Raw genomic sequence first — 12,778 nt, forward strand, 5'->3', positions numbered from 1 at the left:
CTGCATTTTGACAACATTTCAGATGATCTGCATGTGCCCTAAAGTCTGAGGAGAGTTTCACTAGGTTACTTATGGTGGCATTATTTTAAACAGACATAAGGTTGGAAACACTCCAAAAGGCAGAGTAATACGGTGCCCTCAGGAAACAGAAGAGGAAAGATCTTTTACCAGATTAGAAGGATTGTCATAGCATATGGAATGAAAAAAACAAGATAAACAGTTATTAGCTCCATTTGTATACAATGAATCAAATGCATTCTGCTGCCATGTCTAACTAATTAGAACAAATGAAAAAGACAAAAGTGCAGTGGCTACCTGTGCACACCTGGGGCCTTTCCCTTCTTTCCCTCTCCAGGCCTCCCTCTGTGGAGGCAGCTGCTGGCCCTGTGGCACGCAGGCTCTTTCCAGTACCCCACCCTCATACACACCCTGCCAGTATTTGAAGCCAGGAAGTCCCTGGGTCTTCCTCCTTTGGTTCTGCTCGCTGTGGTCTTGGCGCAGAGAATCTGGGGTACGTGTTTGACGGGAATCACTGTGGCACTCGGGGGTGGCCTATGGGCTCCAACTCGGGAGAAGCGGCGGACAGAGTTGCTGCTGGGGATGCGCGGGGCTGGGATGCAGAGACCCGAGCCTGGAGAAGTGGGGCTGGGCTGGGCACGGGGCCCCAGCTCAGGTCACCTTCTGGATCGCGGTGGCAGCCTCAGACCTTGTCGCCACCGCGGCCGGCTCTTGACGCGGTAGACCACCGGGATCCGGGTCATGCAGTCTCAGAACACAGGGCGAGCCTATTGCAGCGGGAGGGTGAGCGGGAAGCCCCAGCAGCAGCTCCCAGAACTAAATTGTAGGTGACCCCGCCCGTCCTGCCTCCAGTGGAGATCCCTACCTCCTGAGACCTGGAGGCAGCTGGCTCCTGAAGCAGGGACCTGGGCGTTGGGAACCCAGAGGGCTGGAGACTAGAGAGGTGGGTGCCTAGAGGCCAAGGGGTCGGTGCCAAGGGTGGCTGCACCGGGCTCCCTCCGCGCCGCCTTTTCTGTGCAGGAGCCATGGTCTCCCCTCTTGTGCTAGCCTTGTCCGCACCTAGATGTTTGTTCTAACACACACAGGTCTTGTGGTTTTGAGATTTTCAAGCTTGCAAAGATAATCTCTAGGATCCTTTCACAACTTGAAAAGGCTGTTTTTTTTTTCTTAATTAAATTTAGGCAAAATGTTATAAGATTTGGCCTATTGAAGGATAAGATGATATGGGGAAAGTATTGGCATCAGATCAATGTTGGCATCAGATTCACCATTTTAGGTCAGGACACATTTTATCTAGAGGCTCCAAAGATTCCATTCTGAGTCATGCTGCTGAACTTCCTTAAGGACATGTGCCTGCTAAGATCAACCCCACCCCAGTTTATGACACAACTCCTAAGCATCTTATGATAAAATCTCTTGAGAGCTATAAAGCTGCTGTGTGAGTGCCTGCATGGTAGAGCTCCCTGCCTCGGAGGGACAGCCTTGTTGGTTTCTTTGTGCTACTGACAACAAATCTCTTACATGAGGTTTGGGTGTGTGGCGTGGTCTTTGGATTTTGCATGGACTCTGCAAGCGTCCTTTCAGAAAGTATTACTTATGTTTGGGGTTTGTGTGTTGGATGAAATTGGCACTTAGTTTCTACTCACCTTTAAGTTCAATTTTGACAGACTTTATGGAAGATTAACATTTACATGGGGTCAGGAATACTCAGATGTCAGAGGGAAGCTGGGTCTGCTTGGCATCTTGTTGCTTGGGTGGGGTGCCATTGCACGGATGTAAAGAAAATGATCCTGGTTGCCTGCTTCCTTCCTGCTGTGGGTTAGGATTGCTGTAAAAAAAATTCAGATAAATTAAATGACTTTGGATTCAGGGTCGGGGGGGGGGGTTGTATTTCAGTGCTGAGGCTCAGTAACAAACACTGTGATTACCCTAAATGACTGCAGTTATCAGTAGACACTGGGGGTCTACCAGTGGTTCATAACTACTCTTGAGTAATTGCATCTGTTATGATTTGGTGCCTTGAAAGAGAAAGGGAGTACTTAGTTCCATAAACAAAATATAGTTGGTGCTGCATATCCGCAGGTTACCTATCCACAGACTTAACCAACAGTGAATGGAAAATATTCAGGGGCGGGGACTGATTCTCTACTGAACATATACAGCCTTGTTTTCTTGTTATTCCCTAAACATTATGGTTTAACAACTCTTTATAGAGCACCTATGTTGTATTAGCTGTCATAAGTAATCTAGTGGTGATCTGAAGACTACAGAAGGATGTTCACAGGTTACATAAATATTATGTTATTTTATAACAAGTAACTGAGCATCTGAGGGCTTTAGTTTGCATGGAGGTCTTGTACAAATGCCTGTCAGCTACTTAGTAATTACTGTATTTAAGACTGCAGTCCAAGGCAATTTATTACAGGTCAGTAAATTACATTTAACTCAGACCAGTAACAGTAGAATTAAATTAGAACAAACAGCATCAATGTCCTTATATCTGATCATAAGGTTAGCCACGTGGATGTTGTAGGATCACATGGAAGACCACACACCTTACATTTCCAGGCTTGCTATACCATAGATTGGGCCAAGAACACACCAGAAGAAAATTATGTATACTTATTACCTATTAGGCATCAGCTTCTCAGAGAAGTTACACTCAGCCACACATACCAGACACACCTATAACTACTCAAGAAGCAAAGTAGAGACAAAGAAGGAACCCAAGTTTCCATTTAAAATTTCCAATTTTCCATTCTGAGGCATGCTGCTGAACTTCCTTAAGAACCTGTGCCTGCTAAGATCAACCTCACCCCAGTTTATGACACATAGTATTTATGTAGTATATAAATACTATGTTATAAAATAACATTTAAACCAACCCTTTTCGTGGTTACACTTTATAGGCAATGAATGCATCCTTAGTCAAAGAAGTCAAGAAAAAAATTAAAAGGTGACACCCTAAAAATGTTTAGACTTGATCAGATGAATAAATTCAGTTGTGAACATGAACTGCTCAAAGTTACTGGTGATGATTAAGGGGATAAAATGACCCTAGGGTAGAATTATTAGATTTTTAAAATATGTATAGAATAGCTCATTAAGAAAAACTTATCTGTCTTTTGTCAATGATTACATTTTTTATTTGTAAAAGAAATACTATTTTCGAAGCAATAATTTTGAACTGCATAATGAATTTTGTGTGTGTGTGTGTGTGTGTGTACCTGTGTATGAGAAGTGTCCACATCTTATTTCCTGTAGCTGTAGAAGTAGGCACTTGGAAGGCCATTGTTAGGCATTGGGTTTGCAATGCAATCTTTGAAATATGTATCCTTGTTACTGGCATATCAATAGGTAAGAGAAAGACCTTAATTGAAAAATCTTACTAGGTTAATGACTTCCTTTGTTATTTGGAATATTTTAGTTATTAGTAAATTTTTAATTTAGATTATTTTCTCTTTTCTGGATTGGAACTCTCCAATCCTTTTTTAACTGACTGTTATGGATTTATATGTTATTGCAAAGTGAAAATGAAAATTGTTTTATGATTACATAGTAGTGCCAGGTTATTTTCAAATTCATGCTTCAGGACAAATAAAGAGTTTAACACATGGGATTTATTGCTTAGACATGTTTCACAGTTAAAAGAGAGACTAAGTAATACCTGAAGGAATGTGATTTTAAACATTCACATATATTCTACTCTGCTCACAAAAATAGTTTGTATATTTGTGGCCATATGTATTCATCTTCTTGCACATAAAGCCCTGCTAACCCAACAGACAAAGAGCCCTTTAAATCTTAAAACCAAGGACAAGACAAGGAGAGAGGAGATGAGCAGAGGACAAGAAATGCCAGCAGAGTTTTGAGCAGGAAAGTGGCTAGAGGAAGGAGCTCAGTGTCTGTGGAGGGAGGAGGGAGGAGCAGCCCAGAGGAGCTGACAGTCTCAACCTTGGAGTCCCTGGAGAGGGAGGGTGAAGTGCAGGTGGCAGCAGGGCCCCTCATAGAAAGTCTGTTTATGGAGTGGATTGAACCTCAGATGCCATCCCTTCTGCCCTGGCAACCAGGCAGCCCCACCTCTTTCCTAGCAGCCCCTGATAGGAGGTCAGGTCTCAGCCCTGCAAGAACTGATGAGAAAAGCACTGGGCTGAAATGAGGGGAGAGGGATCCAGCAGAAGCACCCCAGCCCCCACTCCAGCTACTTACACATCAGAGCCAGCAGCAGGACCAGGGTTTTTTTTTTTTTTTTTTTTCTATTTGCCATTCTTCAGCAGAAAAAGCTACTGTGACTCCTTGATCATATCAGCAGAGAAGCCCCCAGCTGACAAGTCCCACTTGTGTAAACAGAATTTCCAGCAGTCTTTTGTGTTTTCCCCTAAATATTGACTGACACCCAGGGTTTGGTGGGCACTTTTGGGAATATTAAGCATGAAACAGAAACCTACATAGAATAAAACAATCACCAACCACCACCACAACAACAATAGCAAAACACCAGGGAAAGACAAGGCAGGGTGCAAAAGAAGCTCAAGAGAACTATAGTGGATGTTCTTTGGTAATTGGAATCAGGGAGTCCTTGGAAATTAAAAAGTGTAACAACTGACATTAACCAAAAAAAAAAAAAAAAAAAAAAATCAATAGAAAAATTGGAGGACAATGGCCTTTCTCATGAAAATGGGACAAAATGTAATTGTTATGGAAAAGGCAAGCAAAGTAAAAGGTGTGAGTAGAACTTTTCACTGTGTGTTGGGGCATTGTCAAAGTGTTGACCTCTCCAACTCAGGGCAGCTGGAGGGGGCAGCCTGGTGGCTGGAGATTTGAGCTGGACACTTCTACAGCAAGTAACCTTGTCCCAAAGTATAGTACTAGTGTCATTCTTTGTGTGTGCTGTGACATTCAGAAGGTTGGAAAGTCCCAGATGAGTTCATTCCAAGAGTTTTAGTGCCTGACAAATAGGAAGTAAAAAAGCAGAGAACAGAGATTCTGCAGGAAATGAGAAAGCACTTTAATTTGTTTTCCCTGAGTAGGAAGGAGAAATTTTTAAGTTGCTACATTGAAAGGGCCCTCCAAATCTCCACCAAAAAGAATGAACTGGTTCCAAAGAAGGACACATCACTGGGACATTTCTGGATATCAGGGATGTGGATAAGATTTCTTAAGGTTGAAAGAGTCTGGGTGTTGTGAGATAGATGGAGCTGGGGTCAGAATATCAGGAAAGTTCTTAACAGCAGAGCTGGAGGTAGGGAAGCTATGAAGTGGTACTTCAAAACTTTGGATGTAAAATCCTGTCCAGCTCATTATAGACCTGCCTAACTCTCATTGGCATGGAGTAGTAGAATAAAGACATTTTCAGACATGCAACAAATCAAAACACCTATCTTTTTTCTTAGAAAGCCATTGGACCCTTTTTTCCACCAAAATAAGAGAGGCAACCATGAAGCAGGAAGACATTGGGTCCGAAATGAAGGATGTTATTACCTAAGGGATAAGTCTTCCCAGAGGCCTGGGCAGTACACAGAATGATGGATCCATAAAGAAGTTGTGTCAGAAATGTGCTGATAAACACAGGTTGGTGTGACACATAGGTGTAATGAAAGAAGAGTAGAGTTGAGTCCTGATGAAAGCTGCTAAGGGCATTCATGTTTTAGTAGAGTCAGGTTCATCTTTCAGTGGTGATCTAATTTATAGCATGATACATGAGGGACTGAAAGGGAAATATCTGTCCCAGCTTGCCACTGGTGTGCCCAACAGCAGCAACTGATTTTCTATCAGCACCAGTACTCATCTGCTTCTCATGTCTTTAGATTTTGTACTTTACAATCCTTGATTGAGAGAAACCAGGAGGTAGGTTATAGTGTCACTGGAAGAAGTCTGAGGAGTTTCTGGAGATGTGGTCCTGAACTTAGGGTGAATGGGGTTCTCAATAAATGTGCAGAAATGAATTGAAGAACATGTCTAAGGCAGAGATTGATTAAGAATGTGACTCATCATGACAGAGATGCTTTTGGGAGTTCTCAGGCTCTTTTAATGGAATTTCGTGAGGGGTGAACATGGGAAAGTATTTGAGGATGACATCAGTCTGGTGATCACAAGATGGTTTAGGATGGATTCTTAGACTGATGTGGTCTATGTTAAGTGACCAATAAATCACACTGGAAAGTACCCTAGGTTATAAGCTTCTTAAAATATTGTCTCTCTCTGTTTGCTTAATCTGTTTCTTACATAAGACACTCCACAGTGCACAAGATAATTTTCATAACTGGATGAATTTCCAACAACTGTAAGATTGCCCAGAAATTTGGGAGTGAAATTAGCCCAGTTGGCTTGGGGAGTGACAGATCTGGGAAGAAACATATGCAAAACTTTAGCATCAGGCATGAGACTTTCAGATTAAAATCTCTTTTTAATCTTTCTTTGTCCTTCCTTTTGTCTAGTTTTTACCTCTTTTATTTTTTCTATCCAATCTCAATACCACATTGTTGGACTAGAAAAATTCAACATGCACCCATAAGGCCCTGTTGTTGCCATAAAGCAAGGATGTTTGAGACCAACAGCTGGGGATAAAATAACCAATTTAAAGAGCTCCCCACTAGCCAAGTTAGGACAATTTGAGAACCAAGAAAAAAATGTCAGTTAATTGAAATATATTGTTTATAAAAAGCCCTAAGTCCATTAATCAGTTCAGATGAGGCAAACAAGGCTTAAAAAGTAACAGAATTCACCGAAATCTCCATCATGTTGGATTAGGCTCCAACTTTCTTAATAAGGCTCCTTTGGTGATAGAATTAAAATCAAGAATCAATAAATGGGATGAATTCAAACTAAAAAGCTTCTTCTCAGCAAAAGAAACAATCAATGAAGTAAATAGAAAGCTTATATCTTGGGAGCAAATTTTTACCATTCGCACATCAGATAGAGCACTTATCTCTAGGGTATATAAAGAACTAAAAAGCTAAACACCAGAAAAACAAATAACCCAATGAACAAATGGGCCAGTGAAGTGAACAGACACCTCTCAGAAGAAGATATACAATCAACCAACAAATATATGAAAAAATATTCAACATCTCTAGGATTAGAAAAGTGGAAGTCAAAACTACTCTAAGATTTCATGTCACTCCAGTTGGAATAGAAGCTATTAAGAATACAAAAAACAAAAATGCTGGCAATGATGTGGGGTAAAAGGCATACTCCATACCAGCCTGTACGGGGCCCAGGCTCACCCTTCCACTGGTGGGTCAGACACCTGCTAGACTAGACTCTGGAACAGGACCGCCCCTTTCAACCAGGAAACTACCACTTGAGGTCAAGCCCAGGGGCCCAGATCTACCCATACCTGCCTGGGAAAGACCCAGGCTCACAGTAGGCCTGGGTCCACCCCTCCACCAGCAGGTACTACCGCAGCCCAGCTTCCAGCACAGGACTGCCTCTTCAGACCAGCAGAGTATCAGGTCTGGCCCAGATCTGTCCACATTGATTTGTGCAGGACCCAGGTCCAGGGTAGGTCTGAGTTCGCACCCCCTAAACCCACCTGGGAGCCTAAGCCTAACCCACTTCCATCTTGGGACACTAGAGTCATCACCATAGCCTTCCTCATACAGTAGCCCCTAACTTTTTTGACCACAGACAGGGCCTACAAGCAGCTGCATCTCAGAGAAGGCATCCCAAAGAGAGTGTGAGGCCCACTGTTGCAGCCCCATCTCTGTAAGATATTGCTTCCATCTTGGGACACCTTAAATATTATCTTGCGTTACCTGGGCTATTGCCGCCACCAACCTTAGATACAGTAGCACACACTGAGGGACCCCTGTAGCGTTTGGAAGCCCACATCAAGGTGAGGTACAGACAATCTGCACAGGTACTACAAGAATATAACGAAGAAACTAATATCTCAGATCCACACTGCAAGAAAGGAAGACACATAGACAACATGAAAAAACAAGGGAGGAAAGTGCCACAAACGAACCAAGACACTGTAATAACAGAACCTATGGACAGTGAGGTTGATGAAATGTCAGAGAAGGAGTTCAGAAGGTTCATAATTAAAATGATCTTTGAATTAAAGAATGACCTAAATGAGCAAATACAGGCAAAAATTGATAACTCCAACAAAGATATAAGCCAGCAAATAGAGGTAGCAAAAGATTACTCCAAGAGAGAGATATAGACTCTGATAAAAAGGTCAGAAATCCTTGAAATAAAGGATACATAAATCAAATAAGAAACTCAATAGAAATCATAAAAAACAGACAAGATCACTTGGAAAAAGAAGTCAGATAATGAAGACAAAGTATACAATCTAGAACATAAAGTAGATCACACAGTAAAGATAGTAAGAAACCATGAACAGAACATCCAAGAATTATGGGACAGCATCAAAAGACCAAACCTAAGAGTTGTTGGGATAGAGGAAGGCACAGGGTTTCAAACCAAAGGAATGCACAATCTCTTCAATGATATTAGAAAATTTCCAAAGCAAAAAGAACAAATTGAAAAACCAAACACAAGAGGCTTACAGGACACCAAATGTACAAAATTACAACAGATCTACACCAAGGCATATTATAATGAAAATTCCTATCATAAAGAATAAGGATAGAATCATAAAAGCCATAAGAGAGAGGAATCAGATCACATACAGGGGGAGACCAAAGCGTATCTCAGCAGATTTTTCAACCCACAAGACCCACAAAGCTAGAAAATCATGGAAAAACATATACCAAGATCTTAAAGGAAATGGATGCCAACCAAGAATCTTATACCCAGAAAACTAAGCTTTAGATTTGACAATGAAATAAAAACATTCCATGACAAACAAAAGTTAAAAGAATTTACAAATAGAAAGCCTATACTACAGAACATCCTCAGCAAAATATTCCATGAATAGGAAATGAAAAACAATGATGAAAATCAGCAGAGGGAGGGATTACACTAAAGGAAAATCTGATCAGAGGAGAAACCAAGTCATGTTAAATACCAAAAATAAGCAAAAATGGCTGGGAACACAAATTAGTTCTCCATAATAACCCTGAATATTAATGACCTAAACTTAGGAATCAGAAGACATAGACTAGCAGATTGGATCAAAGAAAAAAGACCCAACAATATGCTGCCTCACAAAAACTCATAGGAAAAGACATCCACAGACTGAAGGTGAAGGGTTGGGGAAAATCCTAGCACTCCAATGGACTTTGGAAGCAAGCAGGGGTTTCCATTCTCATATCAAATAAAGTAGACTTCAAACTAAAGTCAATAAAAAAGGATAAAGAAGGATGCTGCATACTGCTCAAGGGAACAATACACCAACAAGTCTTAACAATTATAAATACATATGCCCCAAACAATGGAGCATCTACATTTCTCAAACACACTTTCTCAAGTTCAAGAGTCAAAGAGACCACAACACAATAATTTTGGGTAACTTTAACACACCTCATTCATCACTAGATAGATCTTACAAACAAAAGCTGAACAAAGAAACTATAGAACTCCATAATACAATCAATAACTTAGACTTAACTGACATATCTGGAATATTTCATCCTTCAACAAGAAAATATACTTTCTTCTCAGCAGCACGTGGATCCTTATCTAAAATAGACCATATACTATGCCACAAAGCAACTTTTAGCAAATATAATAAAGTAGAGATACTACCTGCATTCTATAAGATCATAATGGAATGACATTAGAAATCAATGATAAAATAAGAAATAAAAGTCACTCCAACACCTGGAGACTAAATAATATGCTACTGAATGTACAAAAATGTGCTGCAAAACACATCAAGGAGGAGATTAAAAAAATTTTAGAGGTGAATGAGAACACAGATACAACATATCAAAATCTCTGGGACACTATGAAAGCAGTACTAAGAGGAAAGTTCCTTGCATGAAGTTCATTCTTTCAAAGAAGAAAAAGTCAACAAATAAATGACTTAACATTACATTTCAAAGCCCTAGAAAAAGAAGAACAAATCAACATCAAAAGCAGAAGACAGTAGATAATTAAAATCAGAGCTGAAATCAATTAATTGAAGAAAAAAATCAATTGAAAAAATTGGATCTTTGAAAAAATAAATAAAATTGACAGACCCTTAGCCATGCTAACAAACAAAAGGAGAGAGAAAACTCAAATTACTAACATACGTGATGAAAAAGGAAATATCACAACAGACACTACGGAAATACAGAAGATTATTAGAAATTATTTTGAAAACTTGCACTCCAATAAAACAGAAAATATCAAAGGCATCAACAAATTTCTAGAGTCATATAATTTGTTAAAATTGAATCAGGATGGTATACACAATTTAAAGAGATCAATTTAAAGTGACAAAAGAGAAGACACAATCAAATTCTACTAACCAAGAAAAGCCCAGGACCAGATAGAAACAAAAGTAAGTTCTAAAGACCTTTAAAGGAGAAGTAATATTAATACTCTTCAATTTATTTCAGGAAATAGAAAAAGAGGCAGCACTTCCAAACTCATTCTGTGAGGACAATATGACCCTGATTCCAAAACTAGGCAAAGACACATCAAAAAAAGAAAACTTCAGACCAATATTTCTAATTAATACAGGTGCAAAAAATTCTCAGTAAAACTCTGGCAAATCGGATACAAAAACACATCAAAAATATTGTGCACCATGATCAAGTGGGATAAATCCCAGGGAAGCAAGGTTGATTCAACATTCAGAAATCAATAAATGTAATTCATAACGTCAATAGACTTGAAGATAAAAATCACATGATCATCTCAATAGATGCAGAAAAAGCAATTGACAAAATGCAGCACCCCCTTTTATGTTCAAAACACTAGAACATAACTAGGGATAACCGGAACATATCTCAACATCGTAAAGATTATCTATGCTAAGCCCCAGGCCAACATCATTCTAAATGGAGAAAAATTGAAGGCATTCCCTCTAAAAACTGGAAGAAGACAGGGATGCCCTATTTCACCACTTCTATTTAACATAGTTCTTGAAACACTGGCCAGAGCAATTAGACAGATGAAAGAAATTAAAGGGATTCATATAGGAGAAGAAGAACTCAAATTGGCTCTATTTGTTAATGATATGATTCTATACCTAGAAGACGCTAAAAATTCCACCACAAAACTTCTAGGACTAGTAAATGAATTTAGCAAAGTAGCAGGATATAAAATCAACACCCATAAATCAAATGCATTTCTGTATATCAGTGATAAATCCTCAGAAATGGAAATGAGGAGGACTACCCCATTTACAATAGCCTCAAAAATATTTGGGATTCAACTTAATTAAAGAGGTGAAAGATCTATATAATGAAAATTATAGAACCCTAAATAAAGAAAGTCAAAGAAGACCTTAGAAGATGGAAAGATCTATCGTGCTCTTGGGTTAGCAGAATTAATATTATCAAAGTGACCATACTTCCAAAAGCACTATACAGATTTAATGCAATTCCAATTAAAATCCCAATGGCATTCCTCTTATAAATAGAACAAGCATGTAATTCATCTGGAAAAATAAGAGACGCAGAATAGCTAAAGCAATCCTTAGCAGGAAGAGTGAAGCAGGTGGCATCAATATACCAGAACTCAAACTATATAATACAGAGCAATAGAAACAAAACCAGCATGATATTGGCACCAAAACAGACTGGTAGTCCAATGGTACAGAATAGTGGACACAAAGAATAACCCACAAAACTACAGTTATCTTATAGTAGACAAAGGCACCAAAAACGTGCATTGGAGAAAAGATAGCCTCTTCAACAAAAGGTGCTGGGGAAACTGGAAATCCATATGCAAGAAAATGAAATTAAACCCCCATCTCTCACCATGTACAAAACCCAACTCAAAATGGATCAAGGACTTAGGAATAAAACCAGATACCCTGTGTCTAATAGAAGAAAAAGTAGGCCCTAATCTCCATCATGTGGGATTAGGCCCCAACTTCCTTAATAAGACTACTTTGGTGCAAGAATTAAAATAAGAATCAATAAATGGGATGGACTCCAACTTTCTCAGCAAAAGAATCAATCTGTGAGGTGAATAGAGAGCCTGCATCTTGAGAGTAAATCTTTACCACTCACACATCAGATAGAGCACTTATCTCTAGGTTATATAAAGAACTCAAAAAGTTAAACACCAAAAATAAATAAATAAATAAATAACCCAATCCATAAATGGGCCCAGTACCTGAACAGACACTTCTGAAAAGATGATATAGAATCAATCAATATATATAGGTAAAAGTGTTCATCAATGCTAGCAATTAGATAAATGCAAATCAAAACTACTCAGATTCTATCTCACTCCAGCCAGAATGGCCGATATTGTGAAAACAAACAACAATAAGTGTTGGCAAGGATATGAGGAAAAAGGTACACTCATACACTGCTGATGAGACTGCAAAGTGGTGCAGCCAATATGGAAAACAGTATGGACATTTCTTGGAAAACTGGGAATGGAACCACCACTTGACCCAGCTGTTCCTCTCCTCAGTATATACCCAAAGGACTTAAAATAGCATACTACAGGGACACAGCCACATCAATGTTTATACAGGCACAATTCACAATAGCTAAACTGTGGAACCAACCTAGATGCCCTTCAATAGATGAAAGGATAAAGAAACTGTGGTATATATACAGAGTGGAATATTACTTAGCAATAAAAGAGAATAAAATCATGGCATTTGCAGGTAAATGGATGGAGTTAAAGAAGATAACGTTAAGTGAAGTTAGCCAATCCCCAAAAAACAAATGTG

At 39.4% G+C, this 12,778-nt stretch overlaps 1 protein-coding gene across 1 annotated transcript in view; it reads left to right on the plus strand.

Annotated features, from left to right (window-relative positions):
* Nucleotides 1-485: 485 nt before the first annotated feature.
* The window catches only part of LOC124098668 (serpin B6-like), a 30,209-nt gene continuing 17,916 nt past the window's right edge, over nt 486-12,778 (plus strand). Inside the window, exon 1 of the mRNA XM_046453581.2 lies at nt 486-511. The gene's annotated coding sequence lies outside the window, so the exon portion shown is untranslated. The remainder of the gene's footprint in view (nt 512-12,778) is intronic.

The sequence above is a fragment of the Marmota monax genome, unplaced genomic scaffold, assembly GCF_021218885.2.
Source record: "Marmota monax isolate L192 unplaced genomic scaffold, Marmota_monax_Labrador192_F-V1.1 WCK01_AAM20220418_F8-fsc00029, whole genome shotgun sequence".
Lineage (NCBI taxonomy): Eukaryota > Metazoa > Chordata > Mammalia > Rodentia > Sciuridae > Marmota > Marmota monax.